Source organism: Mandrillus leucophaeus, unplaced genomic scaffold (genome assembly GCF_000951045.1).
Source record: "Mandrillus leucophaeus isolate KB7577 unplaced genomic scaffold, Mleu.le_1.0 Scaffold499, whole genome shotgun sequence".
Lineage (NCBI taxonomy): Eukaryota > Metazoa > Chordata > Mammalia > Primates > Cercopithecidae > Mandrillus > Mandrillus leucophaeus.
In genome coordinates this window covers 612,267-620,600 of record NW_012105353.1, presented here as the reverse complement: position 1 = coordinate 620,600, position 8,334 = coordinate 612,267, and the positions used below count along the sequence as shown (strand labels likewise).

At 44.9% G+C, this 8,334-nt stretch overlaps 1 protein-coding gene across 5 annotated transcripts in view; it reads right to left on the bottom strand.

Moving 5' to 3' along the window:
• MAP7D2 (MAP7 domain containing 2) overlaps window positions 1-8,334 on the bottom strand; it is a 136,260-nt gene that overhangs the window by 68,347 nt on the left and 59,579 nt on the right. The window lies entirely within an intron of this gene.

Here is an 8,334-nt window from a genome sequence, read left to right as displayed (position 1 = left end):
TATATATATATATATATTTTTTTTTTTTTTTTGAGACAAAGTCTCACTCTGTCGCCCAGGTTAGAATGCAGTGGAGCAACCTCAGCTCACTGCAGCCTCTGCCTCTCAGGTTCAAGCGATTCTTCTGCCTCAGCCTCTCGAGTAGCTGGGATTACAGGTGCGTGCAACCACGCCTGGCTAATTTTTGTATTTTTAGTAGAGACAGGGTTTCATCATGTTGGCCAGGCTGGTCTCAAACTCCTGACCTCAGGTGATCCGCCCACCTTGGCCTCCCAAAGTGCTGGGATTACAGGCGTGAGCCACCGTGCCCGGCCTACTTTCTGAAAGGAGCCAACATATGAGCTCCTTGGGTGAGTACCATGAAAGACAACACTCAAGTTCAATTTTGGTTCTGCCAAGTTTGTGCCAATGTCAATCTTAGTATCTTAGAATCATCCAAATATCTACAACAAATAAGATGGAACAAATGACAACTTCCCCCAAAATGTCTGAGAAATATCCCGGAAGCTTTTCATCTCCAACCAACAACCCCTGCAGAACCCTAAAGGGCTTTCTAAAGATTAAATGGACCTTCATGGTCATTTTAGGATTAGAAATAACTGCACTCTGTTACAACTGGACCCAGTGTATTATCTATATAATATTTAAGCACACCATTCTGTATAAGTCAGTTTTCATGTTAATATAACCAGGTTCACTTCACCAGCATCTGTGCCTTCCTCTCTGGGAGCATCACAAGCTGGCATCATAGTGTGCCTTGCTGCCACAGCAACCTGTGCTTCTTCTAAGGAGGTTCCTGCTGCTGTTCAGGAGGGAGGCCTGAAGGCCTCGCCCACAGTGTAGGCAGTGGGAATGAGGAAGGGGGATGGCGTGACAAACACTGGATTGTCATGATTCCCCACTTACATCTGGTTTTGCAGCCTAGATTACATATCAGGGATATTAAAATGAGATAAGTACTAGAAAAATCCAAGTGCCATTCTCCATTTTGGTTTTAGTCATCTCTTAATCATTATGACACTATCAACAATATAAATGTCATCAAAAATTTAAAGGCCAACTCCTCAGCTCATTCCAGCCACCCCCCAATCTGACCCCAAACTCTTTTCCCAACTTCACCTCAGCACTGCCCTTTCTCCCATGCACCTTCTAGCTCATGCCATCCCTTATTCTACCCTGCTCCACCGTGTTTAAACCGTGCCCATCTTCAAGACCCCCACAGTCCCCCAGCCCTGTGATGCTCTGTGCTCCCACATGGTTTGAGGACTCTTATTCTGCTCTCTCTGTAACTCAGTCTCCCCTGGTGTGTTCCAGAGCCATGTGTGGCTGATGCAACTCTGGGTCTATATAGCTCCGGCCACTGTCCCCCTACATGGTGGCCCCAACACATGCACACAATACTCAGAGGCAGGTGTGAAGTTGTGGAAGGGGAACAACATAGAAAGTCAGGTTTCTTTTTTCTCTAAACACAGTCAGGTTCTAGTGTCTGCCTCAAGAGTCTGATTAATAAGAATTAGTTCTGTGTGAAAAGTTATAAAGAAAAGCCTAGACAGATGCTCTCATCGGCACCTACACAAACTCACCCACCCACGCAGGGCTTGAACCTAGCTCTGTACCACCCATGCTGCCCTCTAGGTGTTCATGGGCCTGCTCCATATCTAAAGTAAGCCTGAAAATGGCTGAAAGCGCTCTTCAAACGGAGGGAAAAAAGAAAAACAGAGAAGAAAAAGGGCCAAACACACTTGAAACTGCCCACATTACCTTGAGGCTTTACAGAGGCTGCTTGTTCCACAGACATCCATGATTTTAGGCTGCCCTCTCATGGACACACATGAGAGTCACACCTTCAAATCACCTTTCCAGAAAATCTTTATTACCATGTTCACAGTCATCATCACCAGCATCATCATAATAAGAGGTAATAATTGAGCAGCTACCAAGGACAAAGTGCACTGCTCAGACTTTCTCAGCCCAACCACCCTATGACGACAGAGGCGCTGTAATGATCCTTGTCTTACAGGTGTAGAAACAGAGGCACTTGAAGCCAGATTCCAATGCAAGAAACTGACTTCAGGACCCACTTTAAAAAACATTAATTTTTTTTTTTTCTAATCTCTCACATCTGGGTGAAAGGACCCACATTCTTAGTTACCGCTTTTCTGTGCTGTTTCCCTGGCACAGGAAGAAATGTAACACCTTGGTCTTAGTGCTGTAACCCAGTGATGCATGCAGAGAACAAATCCTAACCTGGCCCCAAGAATGAGCCTGCAAATCTAAAGAGAAGTCGAGTGTGATTCATTAGAGAAGTATGAAGTAAGCAGTACTGTGAGCCAAGTGCTGGCCCAGCTGGACACAGATGTGGCCACTGTCCAGGCAGGCTAATTAGCAGCTTCCTCCTCACACTAGTGGTTTGAAAATGTTTGCTCAGCAATGTTTTAGGGCTGATGCTGGGTGGGGAAGGGGTTACAGAGCACCTTGGGGGAAGCTGTAAGGTCTCTCCTTGCTCGTGCCACAATGCATGGCCATCTCTTTCTTTTTTAAATTCAGCTTTGTCCCACTGAAAGGGGTGGAGTGACTCAAACAGCCCAACATGGGCAATGTGGAATCTCTGTATTGTCCATTCGGTAGCCATGAGCTATACATGGCTATTTAAATTTCATATCAAAATTAAGTAGTTACAGTTCAGTTCTCTAGTCACACTGGGCACACTTCAGGCACTTAATAGCCACATGTGGCTGGCGGTTACTACCCTGCAGAAGCCTGGCAGCTCCCTCCTGTGATTCTCTCTCTGCACATCTAGCTGCTCTGGGGCACATGTGGATAAGGAGGTCTAAATTCAGTCGGAATTGAGATTTACTGGATGAGTAAGGTTTCTTCCACACAGCATTTGCTTCTTCTGCTTAATTGCTGAGCAAACATTTTGAGAATATCCATTCCAAGAGAAGCCAAATAACTCATCTCCAGCTTCCACCTTCCGACTCTATGTTTTTCCCAAAGGCTGTCGAAAAGCCCTTGAGCTCATTCCGAGGTAAGGAGGGCTGGAGCACAAACCACAGCCTCTAACAAACAAACCAGTTATTACCAAAACACAGCCAGATTTAAATCAGAGGAACTGAGGTAGATTACTGTGAACACTAACACCAGGAGACGCCCTCTAAAAGCACAGTGTATCCAAGAAGTAATGCTTGATATGATTTGGCTCTGTGTCCCCACCCAAATCTCATCTTGAATTGTATTCCCATAATTCCCAGGTGTTGTGGGAGGGACCTGGTGGGAGATAATCTGAATCATATGGGCAGTTTCCCCCATACTGTTCTCATGGTAGTGAATAAGTCTCATGAGATCTGATGGTTTTATTTCCGCTTTTGCATCTTCCTCATTTTCTCTTGCCGCCGCCATGTAAGAAATGCCTTTCGCCTCCCTCCATGATTCTGAGGCCTCCCCAGCCATTTGCAACTGTAAGTCCAATTAAACCTCCTTTTCTTCCTAGTCTTGGATATGTCTTTATCAGCAGCATGAAAACAGACTAATACAGCGCTGAATTCAGTTCCAAAAGGAAGTCTTTCTGTATGGCCTGAAATCCTAAAATGTCTAACTTTCCCACCCAATCATCCTTTGTCCATGTGCCCTATTTGTGTGCATTTATCATAATTTTTAAAAATATTTTTGAGACAGGGTATCACTCTGTTGGTTGCCCAAACTGGAGTACAGTGGCACGATCATGGCTCACTACAGCCTCCAACTCCTGGGCTTCAGTGATCCTCCCACCTCAGCCTCCCATGTAGCTGGAACCACAGGTATGTACCACCATGCCTGGCTAATTTTTTTATTTTTCAGTAGAGACAAGGTTTCCCTATGTTGCCCAGGCTGATGTTGGAACTCCTAGGCTAAAGCAATCCTCCTGCCTCAGCCTCTTAAAGTGCTGAGATTACAGGCATAAGCCACAGTCTATAGCCATCTCTTTCTTTTTTTAAACCAGGGACCCAATTTTACCTTTGACCTCCATAAGAACTGATGGAGAACAGATCCATGCCTGCATGCTTGCCAGGGGTTGAGAGGGTAGGGGTGGGAGGGAAGTGGATGTCTATAAAAGGTATCATGAAATGCACTCTATCTTGATTGTATCAGTGGTAACATCTTAGTTGTGATACTGTTCTATAGTTTTGTAAGATATTACCATTGGGGGAAACCAGATAAAGGGGACATGGGCTCTCTCCGTAATTTTTTTTTTTTTTTTTTTTTTTGAGACAGGGTTTCACTCTGTCACCCAGGCTGGAGTGTAGTGGCACAATCAGCTCACTGCAGCCTCAAACTCCTGGGCCCAAGCGATCCTCTCACCTCAGCCTCCCATGTAGCTGGGACTACAGGCGTGTGTCACCATGTTCGGCTTTTTCTTTTCCTTTTTTTTTTTTTTGAGACGGAGTCTCGCTCTGTCATCCAGGCTGGAGTGCAGTGGTGTGATCTCGACTCACTGCAACCTCTGCCTCCCAGGTTCAAGCAATTCTCCTGCCTCAGCCTCCTGAGGAGCTGGGATTACAGGCATGCGCCACCACTTCTGGTTAACTTTTGTATTTTTAGTAGAGACGGGGTTTCACCATGTTGGTCATGCTGGTCTCAAATTCCTGACCTCGTAATCTGCCCGTCTTGGCCTCCCAAAGTGCTGGGGTTAAAGGCGTGAGCCACTGTGCCTGGCCTCGGCTATTTTTTTCTTATTTATTTATTTGTAGAGATGCAGTCTCACTATGTTCCCCAGGCTGATCTTGAACTCCTGGCCTCAAGCGGTCCTCCTGCCTCAGCCTCCCAAAATGTTGGGATTACAGGCATGAGCCACTGTACCCAGCCTGTAATATTTCCTATAACTGCATGTGGATTGACAATGACCTCAAAATAGAAAAGTTTAATTATTTTTTTAAAAAATCTGGCCCAAATGTGAAGCCCTGGGAAGGACCTAAAGGGGATACTCTCTCAGAGATACCCTACCCAGGAGAAGGACAAAGAGCACCCATGTCAGAGCCACCCCTTCCCCACTGTTGATGCAGTAATGCTTCCCAGGGCAAAAGAATTCAGGCAAACTTGCAACTCTGAAACAGAGGTCTTTTCCTGGGCAATTAAGTCCTACAAAAAAATTGGAATAAAACAGGGATATTGAGCAGCCAAACAACTATTTTATGTTAAAAGAAAAGCATAAAATCTCATACTTGACTGAGATCCTATTATCCCTGGGCTGCAGGAACACATTTTTAAAAACGAATTTTAAAATGAATTTTATTAGCTTGACTCTCCCATAGAATATTAATGACCTGATATTAGTCAATTATTCATGGTACCGTTAAGAACCATTATCAAAATACAAAGTTTTAAAGGAAAGCCAGCTGCGTTCAACTTTGAAAAATTAATCACATTAAACGAATTTTAAAATAACCTTTCCAATCACACTCAGATTTGTGCAACTGCAATGTCCAGAAAAAAAAGGGAAGGAGGAATGAAGAGCTCATCCAATAGGAAATACAACGAAGGATCCTCACCTCCTCTGGGGAGCCATCCTGATCCCTTCAAGGGGTTGCCAGGCATCCTCCGCTCTGTGGACTCACAGGCACTGTTTCCCACCTTAGTGGTCACTCTTGATTGCACTGTGATGATCTGTTTAAGCACGTGGAGACCACTGCTTCTCAACTTTGGCTATACAATGGAATCACCTGGAGAGCTTTCAAAACTACAGATGCCTGGGTCTCCCTTCAGATTCTGATCTAGTCAGTCTTAGGTGTGGTTAGGCACTGTTGCTTTAAAAGCTCTGCATGTGATTCTAATGTGCATCCAGGCCTGACAACTGTCCTAGCCCACTGCTCGCCACACTTGAGCATGCATCAGAACTACCTGGAGGGCTTGTGAAAATGGACTGCTGGACATCACCTCCAGAGCTTCTGATGGAGTAAGTCTGGGGTGAGCCAGAGAATCTGCCTTTCTAACAAGCTTTCAGGTGAGGCTGACACTCCTGGTCCAGGGCCCACACCTTGAGAACCGGTGTTCTAGATTATGGTGATTCTACAGGGCAGGGTCCTCCCTGTGGCTACTCTCTGTATGACAGAGCTCAGCAGAGTGGGCCCCAAAACAGTCTGCAGAAGGAATGACTGATCACCTGCCACATTCCTCCACAGTGTTTACCTTTACCAAGGTTGTTACTGCCCTACATGCTATTGTCTAGGTTTTTTTTTTTTTTTTTTTTTTTTTTCCCATGGGGGTGGAAGTCAGGGGCAGGGAGACTGGGTCTTGCTATGCTGCCCCTGGTTGATCTTTAACTCCTGGCCTCAAGCAATCCTCCTGCCTTAGCCTCTCTAGTCGCTGTGATTACAGGTGTGCACCACCTGGCCAGGCTTTGGGTCTTTTCATTTGACCCTTGTCCTCTGAGCTCTTGTCTTATCTCTGAATCTCTGGCACCCTAAAGATTGGGAGGGACTCAAAAAGTTGCTGAATCAAAGGGCCACGAATATTATGTCCCATTGATGGAAACCTCCCCATTTGCAGAATATTTTAACCTCACACCGGAAGTGTCTATAAAAACAACCAACATTTTAAGGCATCTTTGTACCCATTATTCTGCTAGAGTTGTGGAAGGAATACAAGGGTAAAGAAAGGAAGGCGCTGCATGAGCTGCTCCCCATAACCCCACCCCCAACACACACACAGATTAATCTTTCCATTGAATTCCATCAGTGCTCTGATTCTCACAGACCTTTTTCCTCTTTACTTCACATTCGGGTCCTTCCCTCTCTCATTTACCACCCTCAGGCACAGGAAACTATCCTCCCGAAGCCCTCTCTCACCAACCCTCCCTTTCCAATCCATCCATCAGGATACAAGCTTCTTAAGGGCAGAGCTATGTCCCATGTCTTCTTGTAGCCCCCAAAGGGCCTAGCACAGTGTTTTGTGCACAGTAAGCACTCAAGAAATGTCAAGTTCATGAAGAGAAGCAGTAACATATACTCAGCACCTCAGTTTTTGTTCTGTCTTGGCCTCCAGGAGATTGGAGGATCCCACCCACGTTGAGGGTAGATCTTCCCCCACCTAGTCCACTCAGACTCACACACCAATTTCCTCTGGAAACACCCTCACAGACACACTCAAAAATAACGCTTTACCAGTTCTCTAGGTATTCCCCAATCCAGTCAAGTTGACACTAAAAAATTAACCATCACACTGGATAAATATAATATGGCATTATACATCCATACAATGAAATACTGTTCAGCCATAAAAAAGGAACAAAGGGGATGGGAGACATTGTGAAAGACTACTAACGGGTTCAAGATTTCTTTTGGGAGTGATGAAAATGTGATGGTATTTTAGGCAGTGGTGACAGTTTCACAACATTGTGAATGTACAAAATGCCACCAGATTACACTTCAAAATGATTAATGTTATTGTTAGTAAATTATATTGCAATAAAAAGTGTAGTGCTCCCCCACCACCCCAAAAAAAAGCAAAATACCAAAAGCCACATCAGGGAGTGTTCCACAACAAGGCTTAAAATCCAGAGCCTAGTTGATCCTATATGTGGCCTTCTCCCAAATCTCCTAGGTTAACTGATTTTCCTTTCCATCCCAAATATCCAGATGATCTATCCGGTTCCAAAGGCAAACGTATATGGCACATTTGAGTATGTAAAAATCAGATATATTTCTATAAAGTGTCTTTGTCACACAATCCCAACAGTTTTGTTATTAATCATAGTTTGTAAAACTGGGAAGCAAAAATAAATGTTGGCAAGTTGGAAGAAAAATGAGTGTTTATTTTTAAAAGTGGATGAAAAAAACCGCCAATAAATGATAAATGTGTTGTGATAAACAGTTGCGTGATGGTTACATGAAATGTGTGGGAAGAACTTCCCATATAATAAATGCTCATTAAATGGTGCTGGCCATTATTTTTAGGGGGGTTCTTTTCTTTTCTTTTTTTTTGAGACGGAGTCTCGCTCTGTCGCCCAGGCTGGAGTGCACTGATACGATCCCGGCTCACTGCAAGCTCTGCCTCCCGGGTTCAGGCCATTCTCCTGCCTCAGCCTCCCAAGTAGCTGGGACTACAGGCGCCTGCCACCAAGCCCGGCTAATTTTTTGTATTTTTAGTAGAGATGGGGTTCTTTTCTAGATTAAAGAAATGGGCCGGGTGCAGTGGCTCAGACCTGTAATCCCAGCACTTTGAGAGGCCGGGGCAGGCAGATCACCTGAGGTTGGGAGTTCGAGACCAATCTGACCAACATGGAGAAACCCCATCTCTACTAAAAATAGAAAAATTAGCTGGGGCCAGGTGCAGTGGCTCAAGCCTGTAATTCCAGCACTT